The 14,205-nt window shown below is 36.0% G+C and overlaps 1 protein-coding gene across 1 annotated transcript in view; it reads left to right on the top strand.

Annotated features, from left to right (window-relative positions):
* The first annotated feature begins 311 nt into the window (after nucleotides 1-311).
* CHRM2 (cholinergic receptor muscarinic 2) overlaps nucleotides 312-14,205 on the top strand; it is a 393,752-nt gene continuing 379,858 nt past the window's right edge. The window contains exon 1 of the mRNA XM_057549479.1: nucleotides 312-433. The gene's annotated coding sequence lies outside the window, so the exon portion shown is untranslated. The remainder of the gene's footprint in view (nucleotides 434-14,205) is intronic.

Genomic DNA, 14,205 nt, shown 5'->3' with positions numbered 1-14,205 from the left:
AAATTTAAGTTTACTAAAGTGAATTTAACTTGGTGACTAAAGGGATATTTCATTGAGTCATGCCAGCTAGATCTTTGAAGAAAAGGTTAGAGGAGAAGGGAACTCAAGGTTGGGACCAGGAAGTATTGATGAAAAACTCAGCTTCCAATCGGTGTTAGTATCACAAAAAGGATCTAACACATTAGCTGAATAAGAAAACTCATGAGTCTCAGATTCATATCAGGAGTTTGTCTAGCTTGCACTTGGATCCTAAGTCTACTTCTTTGCTCTATTTCTAGAGTATAATATGGTGAGGGACTAATGGAGCAGGTTTGGAAGACAACTGTGAATGGTCAGTAGGGTGAATCTTCCTCATGGAAAACCTGTTTTTGCCTTTATGGTTCACAATATGTTGGCAGGAGATGGGGAGCTACAGCTGCTACTGCTTATTTGGGTGAGTTAAGATCTCTGAAAAAAGCTTTTCCCTCCAACATACCTGCTGTATGATTAGGACATCCTCGTAGTTCACCTGAAATTTGGGGGAAATATATAGATCTCTGGCTGTAATGGAGGGAGTAGTCTTCCAGGCCACTAGGGGAAACTTTGTCTCTGCTCTTATTCTAGCTGTCAACTTATACTCCTCAAATAGTTTTCTACCATTTTTTGTTGTTGGTGGTGGTCTATTTGTTTTTTTACTGTGTGCCTCAGAGAGCCTCAGAATAATGAATAGTGATTAGCATCAGGGATTACTAAAATATATCTTCATGGATATAAATACATGATCTATAGGATTTATTTATCCAATAAATATTTGTTGAGCATCTCCTGTGGAGCGGGCTCTGTTTTCAGTGCAGGCAATTGGTAATGAACAAGAAACACAAGATTCCTACCTTCATGGAACTTATATCCTAGCATTTCATCACAATCTAGATAGGTCACAAGATCAAGAGGAGGGATCTTGTCAAGGTGAGGCTCCTTTATATCCTTGGATTCCTTGCTGTTTTATATTTAGTGTTCAGATCATGCAGAGATTAGAGCAGTTGCATTTAGGTGTCAAGAGCTGAAGAAAATGTCTGTTATTAGAAGCCATGAAAGGAACTTGACAAGGAGACATAACTAAAGAGTAAAGCTATTCCTTGCAGGAAAGCTAATCTAACTTCAATTTATTTTACATTTATGCCTTTTCTTAATTTTGTTATTCTTTAGCTTTTTTTTTGAAGTCCCATTTTAAACTATTTATTTTCTTCTAGAGTTTTTATTAACTCGTTGACCTTTCATCATTAAGTAGCTCAGTTGTTCTCCATTCCTTGTCTCTAGGCATAGATAAAACAACTCAAAATAAAAAAGGATTTTCTCTCTAAGCTGTATTTCAAAAGCTTAGGTCCTGAGGAAAAATAAAATCACAAACAACACAGGTAAGAGAATTGGGAGAGTGGAATGGAAGCAATTGGAGCCGAATCATCAATTTCTCCAGACTGGTAGTTCTGCTGGATAAACCCTGGGATGAGGAAAGAACTCCCTGATGGGTCTGTGAGATCTGAGAATGAGACTTGAGCCAATTTGCTGGAGTGTAGAACTGGAGTGGAGATGTCAAGACCCTAGAGAAGAAATGCATCTGGGCAGAGGTAGTCTTAGATAATCTCACAATTTCCTAAACCCTAGCATGTTGTCAAAGCAGCAGAATAGAATGGTTGCTTTACACTTAATATGGCGGAGGCATAGCAGAAAGAGCTGCCAGATCCGAAGGTGTCATGTGCATAGAATCAAGTGTCATCTCTGTAGCAGCCTGTGTGGTCAGCTCTCCAAGGACCAGGAGTGATGACAAGTGCCTTAGTGGATTCATGTTTGGTCAAATTGTTCTATCAGGTGCTGCTCCCCCAACTCCCTAATACACACACATATGCTGGTATATCTGATATCTACATGCTCCCTGTGGCAGAGACACAACTCTAGATGGATAAAGGTCCTTAAACAAAAGGAAGGAAGCGAGGGAGGGAGGCAGGAAAAAATGAAGGGAGGGAGCAGGGAAGGAAGGAATATAGTTTGTGGCCTGAGATTCCTTCTTGCTGTATTTGCTTTAATGTTTCAGCCCTATCTCCCTGAAGCTGGAGCCCATTATGGGGAGGGTCTTGGGGACCAGCTCGAACCAGAGTGTTCTAGGTTCTTCTCCCCAGGGCAGTAGTGGAAAGAGATATTCAGGAGAGAGTGATCTGTGGGGAAAGTATGATGATCCTGGTTTAGGGCACTTTTCCTAAGTTTGGTGAATCTGGCTTTTAATCAAAAAGGTAGTGATTTCTTTTATATAAGGTGTCACTTTCTCATAACTGTAATTCTATAGTTTTTGGATATTTGTTGCTGCACCCTGCTCTGCTTTATTTTCTTTAGAGTCATCCTTAGTCTCTTCCTCCTTTTAAAAGAGAGTAATAACATATGTAAGCATGAAAAAAAATCACAAAGTGAATTTAAACTGCTTTCTATCTATATTCCATTTTTGTATATTTTACCACTTAATATTAACATATCCTTATATATTATAAAACATGTAATTTGGGATTTAGGGGGCAGAGCTCAAGTAATCTTCAAATTGTTACTTCTTTTCTCTAACTTCCCAAGTCAGCATCTAAAATTAAATTTCCTTTATTTATAAATAAATAAGACTTTTTTTTAACATCTTTATTGGAGTATAATTGCTTTACAATGGTATGTCAGTTTCTGCTTTATAACAAAGTGAATCAGTTATACATATACATATGTCCCCATATCTCTTCCCTCTTGCATCTCCCTCCCTCCCACCCTCCCTATCCCACCCTTCTAGGTGGTCACAAAGCACCGAGCTGATCTCCCTGTGCTATGCTGCTGCTTTCCACTAGCTATCTGTTTTACGTTATACGTTATATGTATATGTATAGCTGATTCACTTTGTTATACAGCAGAAACTAACACACCATTGTAAAGCAATTATACTCCAATAAAGATGTTAAAAAGTTTTTTTTTTAAATAAAAGATACAAAAAAGGAACATGGAACACTGTTATCAAAAGCATTATTAGATTTTTAAATGAAAATGAAGGTTAAATAAGAAATCTGTTAGGTACAAGCTCTTGGAAAATATGTGTTTGTAGTGGCAGTGAATAATTTTACTTTCACTTTTGAATTTTATATTTAAAAATGTCTTTGTGCATAATGAGATGTTTGGGCTGATAAAGTACACTGAGGCCAAAGGAAGAAAAACTAACTCTTTTATATGTGATGTGGAAGAGAGAGCTGATGTTAGTTATCTGGATCTATTGATGATATGAATCCATATGGATTCATGGAGTTCTCTTTGAGAAGCAGGAGGGAATACCAGCTGGGGAATTATTCTCTCTGGGGCTGCTCCGTTTGTCTGTTTCATTTCAGTGGATGAGAATACGAGCAGTGTGTGTGTGAGAAGTGTGACTATTGAGTTACCAGAACAGGTTTGATAAGGAAAGGATCCTTGTGGAGTCAGCTTCTCAAATTTATATTTTATTAAAGGGATGTCTATGTGCCCTATCAATGGGTTATGTTTTCTCTCAGTTTGAAGCGTAGAAAGGTCAGCCTAATGCACACTCCGTGTCTCATATTGCTTCTAGGGAGGTTGCTGACACTATTGTAGAGAGGCTTTCCTGCTTCTGGACAGTTACTTGCCTTATTCTTCATTCTATAGCATAAGTCCTGCACAGAGTTTCACTAATAACAAGGGATTGGGGCCAGGCTGGTAAATGCCGGCATCAGAATTTTCCTAGTGGGTGTTAGATGAACTCAAAAATTTCCCTCTCAAATTGGAAAGCAGTGTATAATGGATAGAAAAATTAGTGTCTTTCAGAAATGTAGTAGTAATAGAGTGTCACTGAAGGGAAATAGGCTAATTCTGAAGGAAGGTAATTAAAAAAAAAACAACGATGTGGCTAAATTTTCCTCAGTTTACTATGATAGAGTTGACCTTCTTTGATGTCAACATTCAAAAGATAAAAAAAGTCTCTATTTTACATAGACTGCTGATATTGGCTTAAATTTCAATTCTAGTGTACAGATGCAATGTAAATTAAAAACAAGCAATGGAAATACCATCTCATCTTAATTAAACAATCTAAATAAAGTGATAGCGCTAATAAGCACCTGCTTTAAGACAGAATTGTGTCTATATCTTTTGATTCCTACTCTTGCTCAAAAGTGACATTCACATTCTATGCTGCCACTTGAATTTCTTGCTATTTAAAGTAAAAATTTTTATCGAGCTTGACGTTACTATTGAATATCCATAGCCATATTTTGGCAGGGAAATCAGAGCCTGGCAGCCTTTTTCAATAATTTCCTATAATGCAGGAGGGCTTAATGCCCCTCTTATAGAACTGATTCTATTATACTCTCCTCTCCAGAACTAATGGAGCACTCGACTTAGTCATGTTAAAGAAAATGATTGAATATGAAAAGCTTCCAGACACTGCTTCTTGCCAGGATTAAAACTGCTCTGTCCTTTATACTGACCAGAAAAGTCACCTCTTAATTAAGTTTATTGTTACTTTTCACCCGCCAGGAAGTCCCATACAAAGCACATAAAAGCAAATTTGTTGGAAACTATTTTAGATCTCTCTTTAAAGCCATTATTTTTGTTTTACAATATACAATAATGATAGCCAACATTTACTGAGGGCTTAAAACATGAAGATACTCTTCCAGTTCTTTATATGAATTGATTCAAGTAATTCTCATCAAAACCCTAAGAGATACGTGCTGTTATTTTCACCATTTTATGGATGGAGAAAATAAGGCTCAGAGAGTTTAAGCCGTTAGGAGTGCAAGGATTGAAATAGTCATCATCTGAGCTCTTAACCACCATGCTAAAGTATTTTTCCATTTAGCGAAAACATATGAAAGTGAATTAAGCTAGTGAGTTGGTAATCAACTCATTATTAAAAATGTATCGAGTGGCCATTGTTTGCAACATAATCATCATAGCAAAGTACACTGTATAGTAAGCTGGGTAAAATATAGTTGCTTAGCTAAGTGAACTTTTCATCTAGCGAGTGAGATAGAAAAGTACAAAGCTAAATAAAATGTAAGGTGGTATGTATTGTACTACAATGTAAGTACAAATTCAATAGCAGTTTCAGAGGGATAAGTTTATCATAATTATGGTATCAGACGAATCTTTATGAAGAAGGTGGCATTTGAGCATGCCCTTAAAGATTTGTGAAAGATTTAGACAAATAGAGTCATGGAATTGCAATTTCTGGGTAGAGGGTAAAGTGTAAGCCAAAGAAAAGAAAGTCTCGGCTATTTATTGTTTCTTATTTTAGTAAAGGTGGGGCATTAGTTTGAGATGTTTATAGTGTGAAAAGTAGTATAGAATCATACAAAGTTAGATTTGGATGGGTCCACAGAGATGATCTACTATATGTAACTTTCACTGATATAAAAACTGAAGCTCGAAAAAATATTATGCACTATTTTATTTATATGAGCTCTTACTGCAGAAAGAATGAAAGTTGCAAAGAGAAATATTAAATTGAAAAGGATAAGTGGTATTCATCTGATGGATGAAACTGAATGTCCAATTAGGAATTTAGATTTTAGTGGAGAGCCAATGAAGTTTTTTTTTTTTCTTTTTTTTTTTTTTAGTTTGCTTGGCAGTCTGTATTGGTCTCTGGATACAGACCAGAATTTAAACTGTACCTCTCCCCTCTATCGCTCACTAACCCTGTGATTTGTGGCAAATTCATTAATCTCTCTCTATTGATGATACTATTATTTCCCTCAGAGATGTACTCAAGGGTAGCTTAGATATTGCATGTTTAACTAGTGCTGGCATGGAGTATATATGAGTATATAACATAGAGTATATATTAAGTACGTAAGTACCTAATTGTCACATTTGAGTTTTATGTCGATGGCTTGATAAAATCTGTGTTTTAGAGCAATAACCAATGGCAATGTACATCATAATTTTCAAGGGTGGAAAAATTTGAAGCAGGTTGATAGACATTATAATATCCCAGGAAAGAAGTGAAAAGTTATTGAGCTGGATAATTAAGAAAAGTCAAAGTCTTATAGAGGCAGAGTTTATAGCATTTGGTCACTGATTAGATATGAGAGAGTCTAGAGAGAAAGTATAGATGATAACCCTGATATTTAAAACCTGAATGAGTAAGAGAATGGTGATGACATCGATTCATGTAGAGAGCAAGGATCAAGATAAAGTTTGAGAATGTGCATGATAAGTTTGGTGTTGAGGTACAGTTTTGGGGAGGTCTCCTGAATGTAGCTGGAAAGGTGTAAAGATCAGGAAGGTAAGAGACAGAGACCCAGGAGTCATCCATGGAATTAAAAATTGAAGCTGTAGAAGGAAACTGTGTGAAGGACTGAAATATGGAAAAATTGAGGGAAGAGTGAGCAAATAAAAGTGAGGAATTGTCAAAAAAGTGGAAAATCCATCAATTGAGTTTATGGCAAAGGAGTGATGTCATTATTTCCACAAACAGTAAGTGTTCAATGGGGTGCTGCTGCAGCAAAGAAAAAGCACTATCAAGTGGCCACTGGATTGTTGTCAGTGACAATTAGGAGGGAAGTTTTTTTAATACTGTGATTGAAGACAATCATAAGTTGAGGAATGACTAGAAGGAGAATTGGAAGCAGAGTGTAATCAATATTTTAATTATTTTAGATTGGTAGAAAAGAAAGTGGAATGAGGGTAAGTAGCATTTTAATTTTTATAGGGACAATTGTATTTTTATAGGGAATGTCTGAACATTTACAAAGAAGAACAACTGGTGAGACAAATTGAAGGTAGGTATGTAAAGTTCCTATAGAACGTGACGTAGAGTACTGTCAAGTACAAAGTTTGAAGGATTTACTTTGAAAAGTTACAAGAATACTTGGGTCTTCTGAGATAAGAGAAAATGGTCATATAATGGGCAGATATAGAAACACATTGAACTTGATGGCAGGGAAGCTGATGGAGTTCTTATGCGATGGGTTCATCTTTCATCAAAGGAGGAGGTGAGATCAAGCAGTGGTGTGAAGAGGCATATGTTCCATTCATGAGAGAGCAACTCTATGTAAGAAAACACAGATTCAACTAAGAAAAACTAAGTGAGTTATTTACAGTTACATTTGAGATAGCAGATAGCATGAATTTGTAATGCAGCCAATTAGTTGTTTTATATATATATCTTGTCCTTGCTTTGGAGACTTGGATTAAAAGCTGGATAATATAAAATGTTTATTTTGGCTGAAAATGGTAATTGAAAATTAAACATATAGGGTACCAAGAAAGAGAGAAGTCCTTGATCTCTAGAGAGAAGGTTTGATACAGCCAACCTGAAACACAGTCTTCATATAGATATGAACAGAAAATTTTAAGAATTGGAAAGCATTAAGGACTAGGAATCATTATGAGGCTAAATTGAAAATTTAAAACAATATATGGAGTGATGGAGGTAGAACAATAGTTCATTCAGAGAGAGAATTCTCAGCACTTGAGATTTAGGGAAAGAAGCATTCTGAGCTAAGAGACAAACTGGTGATGATAATGATAATGTATGTGTATTTTTTCATGAAGAAAAGGGTATAGGAAGAACAAGTAGGAAGGTTTGTTTGGGTTTTTTTAGTTTTATGGAATTGTCAAATTCAAGGACACAAAGATTTAATTTTATATTTTATTCTATGAATTTTATGGATTTAGCTCTTATATTTAAGTCTATTATCCATTTTTAGTTAACTTTTGAGCTTGGTGTGAGATAGGGGTCCAAATTCATTCTTTTATATGTAAACGTACAGTTGTCCCAGCACAATTTGTTGAAATGTCAATTCTTTTCCCAACATAGTTTTCTAGACATGCTTGTCAAGTTCAACTGGGCATAAATGTAATTTATATCTGAATTCTTAATGCAAATTCATTGATGTATATATATATCCTTATGCCAGTACCACAGTGTCTTGATTACTATAGCTTTCTCGTTAGTTTTAAAATTAGAAAATGTGTTACATTTAGGTCTTTAATCCATTTTGAGTTTATTTTTGTGTATGGTGTTAGGTAGTGTTCTAATTTCATTCTTTTACATGTAGCTGTCCAGTTTTCCCAGCACCATTTATCGAAGAGACTGTCTTTTCTCCATTGTATATTCTTGACTCCTTTGTCATAAATTAGGTGACCATAGCTGCGTGGGTTTGTCTGTGGGCTTTCTATCCTGTACCATTTATCTATATTTCTGTTTTTGTGCCAGTATCACACTGTCTTGATTACTGTAGCTTTGTAATATAGTCTGAAGTTGGGGAGCCTGATTCCTCCAGGTCCATTTTTCTCTCTCAAGATTGCCTTGGATATTCAGGGTCTTTTGTGTTTCCATACAAATGGTAAAATTTTTTGTTCTAATTCTGTGAAAAATGCCATTGGTAATTTGATAGGGATTGCATTGAATCTGTAGATTGCTTTGGGTAATCAAAGTCATTTTCACAATGTTGATTCTTCCAATCCAAGAACATGGTATATCTCTCCACATCTGTTTGTGTCATCTCTGATTTCTTTCATCAGTGTTTTATAGTTTTCTGTGTACAGGTCTTTTGCCTCCTTAGGTAGGTTTATTCCTAAGTATTTTATTCTTTTTGTTGCAATGGTAAATGGTATTGTTTCCTTAATCTCTTTCTGATCTTTCATTGTTAGTGTATAGGAGTGCAAGAGATTTCTGTGCATTAATTTTGTATCCTGCAACTTTACCAAATTCATTGATTAGCTCTAGTAGTTTTCTGGTGGCATCTTTAGGATTTTCTATGTATAGTATCATGTCATCTGCAAACAGTGACAGTTTACTTCTTCTTTTCCAATTTGTATTCCTTTTATTTCTTTTTCTTCTCTGACTGCTGTGGCTAGGACTTCCAAAACTATGTTGAATAATAGTGGCAAGAATGGACATCCTTGTCTTGTTCCTGATCTTAGATGAAATGGTTTCAGCTTTTCACTACTGAGAAGAGGAAAACATAGGAAAAACACTCTTTGACATAAATCACAGGAAGATCTTTTTTGACCCACCTCCTAGAGTAATGGAAATAAAAACAAAAATAAACAAATAGGTCATAATTAAACTTAAAAGCTTTTGCACAGCAAAGGAAACCATAAGCAAGATGAAAAGACAACCCTCAGAATGGGAGAAAATATTTGCAAATGAAGCAACTGACAGAAGATTAATCTCCAAAACATACAAGCAGCTCATGCAGCTCCATATCAAAAAAACAAACAGCACAGTCAAAAAATGGGCAGAAGACATAAATAGACATTTCTTCAAAGAAGACATACAGATAGCCAACAAACACAGGAAAAGATGTGCAACATCACTAATTATTGGAGAAATGCAAATCAAAACTACAATGAGGTATCACATCACACCAGTCAGAATGGCCATCATCAAAAAATCTACAAACAATATGGACTTCCCTGGTGGCACAGTGGTTAAGAATCTGCCTGCCAATATAGGGGACACTGGTTCAATCCCTGGTCTGGGAAGATCCCACATGCCGTGGAGCAGCTAAGCCCGTGCGCTACAATGGCTGAGCCTGTGCTCTAGAGCCTGTGAGCCACAACTACTGAGCCCGTGTGCCACAACTGCTGAAGTCTACGTGCCTAGAGCCCGTGCTCCGCAACAAGAGAAGCTACCACAATGAGAAGCCCGTGCACCATAATGAAGAGTAGCCCCTACTCGCTGCAACTAGAGAAAGCCTGCATGCAGCAGTGAAGACCCAGCACAGCCAAAAATAAATAAATAAATAAATAAATAAATTTTTTAAAATCTACAAACAATAAATGCTGAAGAGGGTGTGGAGAAAAGGGAACCCTCTTGCACTGTTGGTGGGAATGTAAATTGATACAGCCACTATGGAGAACAGTACGGAGGTTCCTTAAAAAACTAAAAATAGAACTACTGTATGACCCAGCAATCCCACTACTGGGCATGTATCCTGAAAAAACCATAATTCAAAGAGACACAGGTACCCCAGTTTTCATTGTAGCACTATTTACAATAGCCAGGACATGGAAGCTTTTATCCATTCATTGACAGATGAATGGATAAAGAAGATGTTGTACATATATACAATGGAATATTACTCAGCCATAAAAAAGGAATGAATTGGGTCATTTGTAGAGATGTGGACAGACCTAGAGTCTGTCATACAGAGTGAAGTAAGTCAGAAAGAGAAAAACAAACATCGTATATTAATGTATATATGTGGAATCTAGAAAAATGGTACAGTTGAACCTGTTTGCAGGACAGGAATAGAGATGCAGACATAGGGAACAGATGTGTGGACATGGGGAGGGAGGAGAGGGTGGGTTGAATTAGGAGATTAGGATTGACATAAATACACTACCATGTGTAAAGTAGATAGCTAGTCAGAACATGCTGCATAGCACAGGGAGCTCAGCTTGTTACTCTGTGATGACCTAGATGGGTGGGAATGGAGGGGGGTGGGAAAGGAGGTCCAAGAGGGAGGGGATATATGTATACATATAGCTGATTCACTTTGTTGTACAGCAGAAACTAACACAACATTATAAAACAATTATACTCCAATAAAAAAATAGATTGTTATTCATAAAAAAAAGAAATTAGGAAATGTGAATCCATCAACATTGTTATTTTCTTTTCAAGGTGGTTTGGACTATTTTTGGGTCTCTTGCATTTCTATATGAATTTTAGGATCATTCTGTCGATTTCTGCAAAACAGTCTTTTTGTTGTTGTTGGTTTTCTATTCTCCAGTTCATTTATCTCTTCTCTAATCTTTATTATTTCCTTCTGCTTGCTTGAGTTGGTTTGCTCTTCCTTTTCCAGTCCTTTTAGGTGGAAGTTTAAGTTATTGATTTGAGATTTTAAATAAATTTTTAGTATAGGCATTTACAGATACAAATTTGCCTCTAAGCATTACATTACCAAAGTTTTTATATTTGTGTTAATCTCAAAGTATTTTATAATTTCCCATGTGATTTCTTCTTTGGTCCATTGAGCGTTTAGGAATGTGTTGTTTAATTTCAATGTATTTGTGAATTTCTAATTTATTTTGTCATTTATTTTTAATTTCATTCCATGTGGTCAGAGAAGATACTTGGTATTTTTTTAAACATCTTTATTGGAGTATAATTGCTTTACAATGGTGTGTTAGTTTCTGCTTTATAACAAAGTGAATCAGCTATACATATACATATATCCCCATATCTCCTCCCTCTTACGTCTCCCTCCCATCCTCCCTATCCCACCCCCCTAGGTGGTCACAAAGCACCGAGCTGATCTCCCTATGCTATGTGGCTGCTTCCCACTAGCTATCTGTTTTACGTTTGGTAGTGTGTATATGTCCATGCCACTCACTCACTTTGTCCCAACTTACCCTTCCCCCTCCCATGTCCTCAAGTCCATTCTCTACATCTGCATCTTTATTCCTGTCCTGCCCCTTGGTTCCTCAGAACCTTTTTTTTTTTTTTTAGATTCCATATATATGTGTTAGCATATTGTATTTCTTTTTCTCTTTCTGATTTACTTCACTCTGTATGATAGACTCTAGGTCCATCCACCTCACTACAAATAACTCAATTTTGTTTCTTTTTATGGCTGAGTAATAGTCAATTGTATATATGTGCCACATCTTCTTTATCCATTCATCTGTCGATGGACACTTAGGTTGCTTCCCCGTCCTGGCTATTGTGAATAGAGTTGCAATGAACATTGTGGTACATGACTCTTTTTGAATTACGGTTTTATCTAGCCTTTTAAATTCATTGCAGCTTATTTTACAGACTAATACCTATTCCATATATATTCTGCTGTTGTTCCAAGGTTGGCTCATAATATAAAAACAAGTCAATGTGATTCATTATATTAAGAGAAAAGAACAAAAAGCACATGATCATTTCAACTGAAAGAGAAATGCATTTGAAAAAATCCAACACATTTCAAGATAAAAACACTAGAAAAACTAGAAATAGAAGGGAACTTGTTCAACTTGATAAATGTTATAAAAACCCCATAACTAACATTATACTTATTGTTGATTGGATGCTTTACTCCAAAGACTGTAAACAAAACAAGAATTCCTGCTCTCTCTACTTCATTGTACTGGGAGTTCTGTACAGAGTAATTAGGAAAGAAAATGAAATTAAACGTATCCAAAATGGAAAGGAAGAAGTAAAGCTATTTATTTGAAGAATGTGTGATCTTTAACATAGAAAATCTATGAGACCTAGTAAGCTAACTGAGCAAGGTTATAGGATTCAAAATCAATATACAAAATCAATTGTATTATATACACTTTAATGAACAATCTGAAAATGAAATTAATAAAACTATTCCATTTACAGTAGCAGGAAAAAGAATAAAATACTTAGGAATAAATTTAACAAAAAAGTACAAAACTTGTATTATGAAAACTAGATAACATTGTTGAGAGAAATTAAAGATGATCTAAAAATAAAGGGGCAAATTCTCATGTTCATGGATTTGAAGACTTAATATTGTTAACATGGAACTACTCCCCTTGCTGACCTGCAGAGTCAACAGTCCAAATGAGAACCCTTCAAAATAATTGTCTAATGATTTACTATCTCCTCTCTATGTCCTCCTATTCGCTCTCTCTCTCTCTTTCCTTTGTGAATGTACTTTTAATCATTTCTGCCCCATTTTTAATTTTCAAGCCCAACACCTAAGATATGATTTGAAGGAATAGAGTCTTCAAGATGCACTAAGCATGGGAACTGTGCACTTTAAAAAAATACATATTCTCTGATTCTGTTTTTTTTTAAACTGCTCATGTATTTCATATACTAAATAATTCACCCATTGAAAGTATACAAATCAGGGCTTCCCTGGTGGCGCAGTGGTTGAGAATCTGCCTGCTAATGCAGGGGACACGGGTTCGAGCCCTGGTCTGGGAAGATCCCACATGCCGCGGAGCAGCTGGGCCCGTGAGCCACAACTACTGAGCCTGCGCGTCTGGAGCCTGCGCCCCGCAGCGGGAGGGGCCGCGATAGTGAAAGGCCCGCGCACCGCGATGAAGAGCGGTCCCCGCGCCGCGATGAAGAGTGGCCCCCACTTGCCACAGCTAGAGAAAGCCCTCGCACGAACCGAAGACCCAGCACAGCCAAAAAAATAAAAAAAATAAATAAATAAAAATAAAAGTAGCTATAAAATTAAAAAAAAAAAAAAAAAAAAAGTATACAAATCAATGGTTTTGAATATATTCACAGAGTTGTGCAGTCATCACTACAATCTAATTTTACATTTTTATTTCTCAAAAGAAACCCTGTACACATTTTCATTCACTCTGTGTTCTCCATTCTAAACCCACTCAAAGCAAACACTAATTTACTTTCTACAAAGTTACCTATTCTGGACATTTTATACAAAAGTAATTATATAATTTGTGGTCTCTGTGACTGTAATTTTTTCACTGAGCATAATGTTTCCTGGTTTCATCCATGTTCTGGCATTTATCAGTATTCCATTCCTTTTTAGTACTCAGTAATTTTCAACTGCATGTGTATACCATGCAGTTTATTCATTGATTAGAAGATGGACACTGGGTTGACTCCACTTTTTGGTTACCCTGAATAATGCTGGTATGAACATTTGTGAACACATTTTTGAATGGAAGTATGTTTTGATTCTCTTGGATGCACCTGGGAGTTGAATTGCTGGATTATGTAGTAAGCCAAAGTTTAATTTATTGAGGAACTGCTAAAATGTTTTGCAAAGCTACACCATTTTAGACTCCTACAAGCAATGTTAAGAGGGTTTCATTTTCTCCACATAGTCTCAACACTTGTTTTTGTATATCTTTTTGATTATAACCATCCTAGTGGGTGTGGAGTGGTATCTCATTGGAGTTGTTTTATTTGCTTTTTATTAACAACTGTATTGAGATATAATTCACATACCGTACAATTCATCTGTTTAAAGTGAACAATTTAATGGTTTTTATTATATTCACAGTTACATGCAACCTTCACCTTTTATTATACTCACAGATACATGTTAAAATATTTCATCACCTCAGAGAGAAGCTCCGTACTTTTTTAGCTATCACCCCTTCCCCAATCTCTTCATCCCATCCAGCCCTAAGAAATGGGGTGATACCTGGAGTGCAATGTGGAAACAAAAGAGTTTTTTGGTTTGCTTTTTTAACATGGGTCATATTTTAGCATACTCATATATTTTAGGAATGATT

The sequence above is a fragment of the Balaenoptera acutorostrata genome, chromosome 7 (assembly GCF_949987535.1).
Source record: "Balaenoptera acutorostrata chromosome 7, mBalAcu1.1, whole genome shotgun sequence".
Taxonomy (NCBI): Eukaryota; Metazoa; Chordata; class Mammalia; order Artiodactyla; family Balaenopteridae; genus Balaenoptera; species Balaenoptera acutorostrata.
The sequence above is the reverse complement of the archived record's forward strand: the minus strand, read 5'-3'. Positions and strand labels throughout refer to the sequence as shown.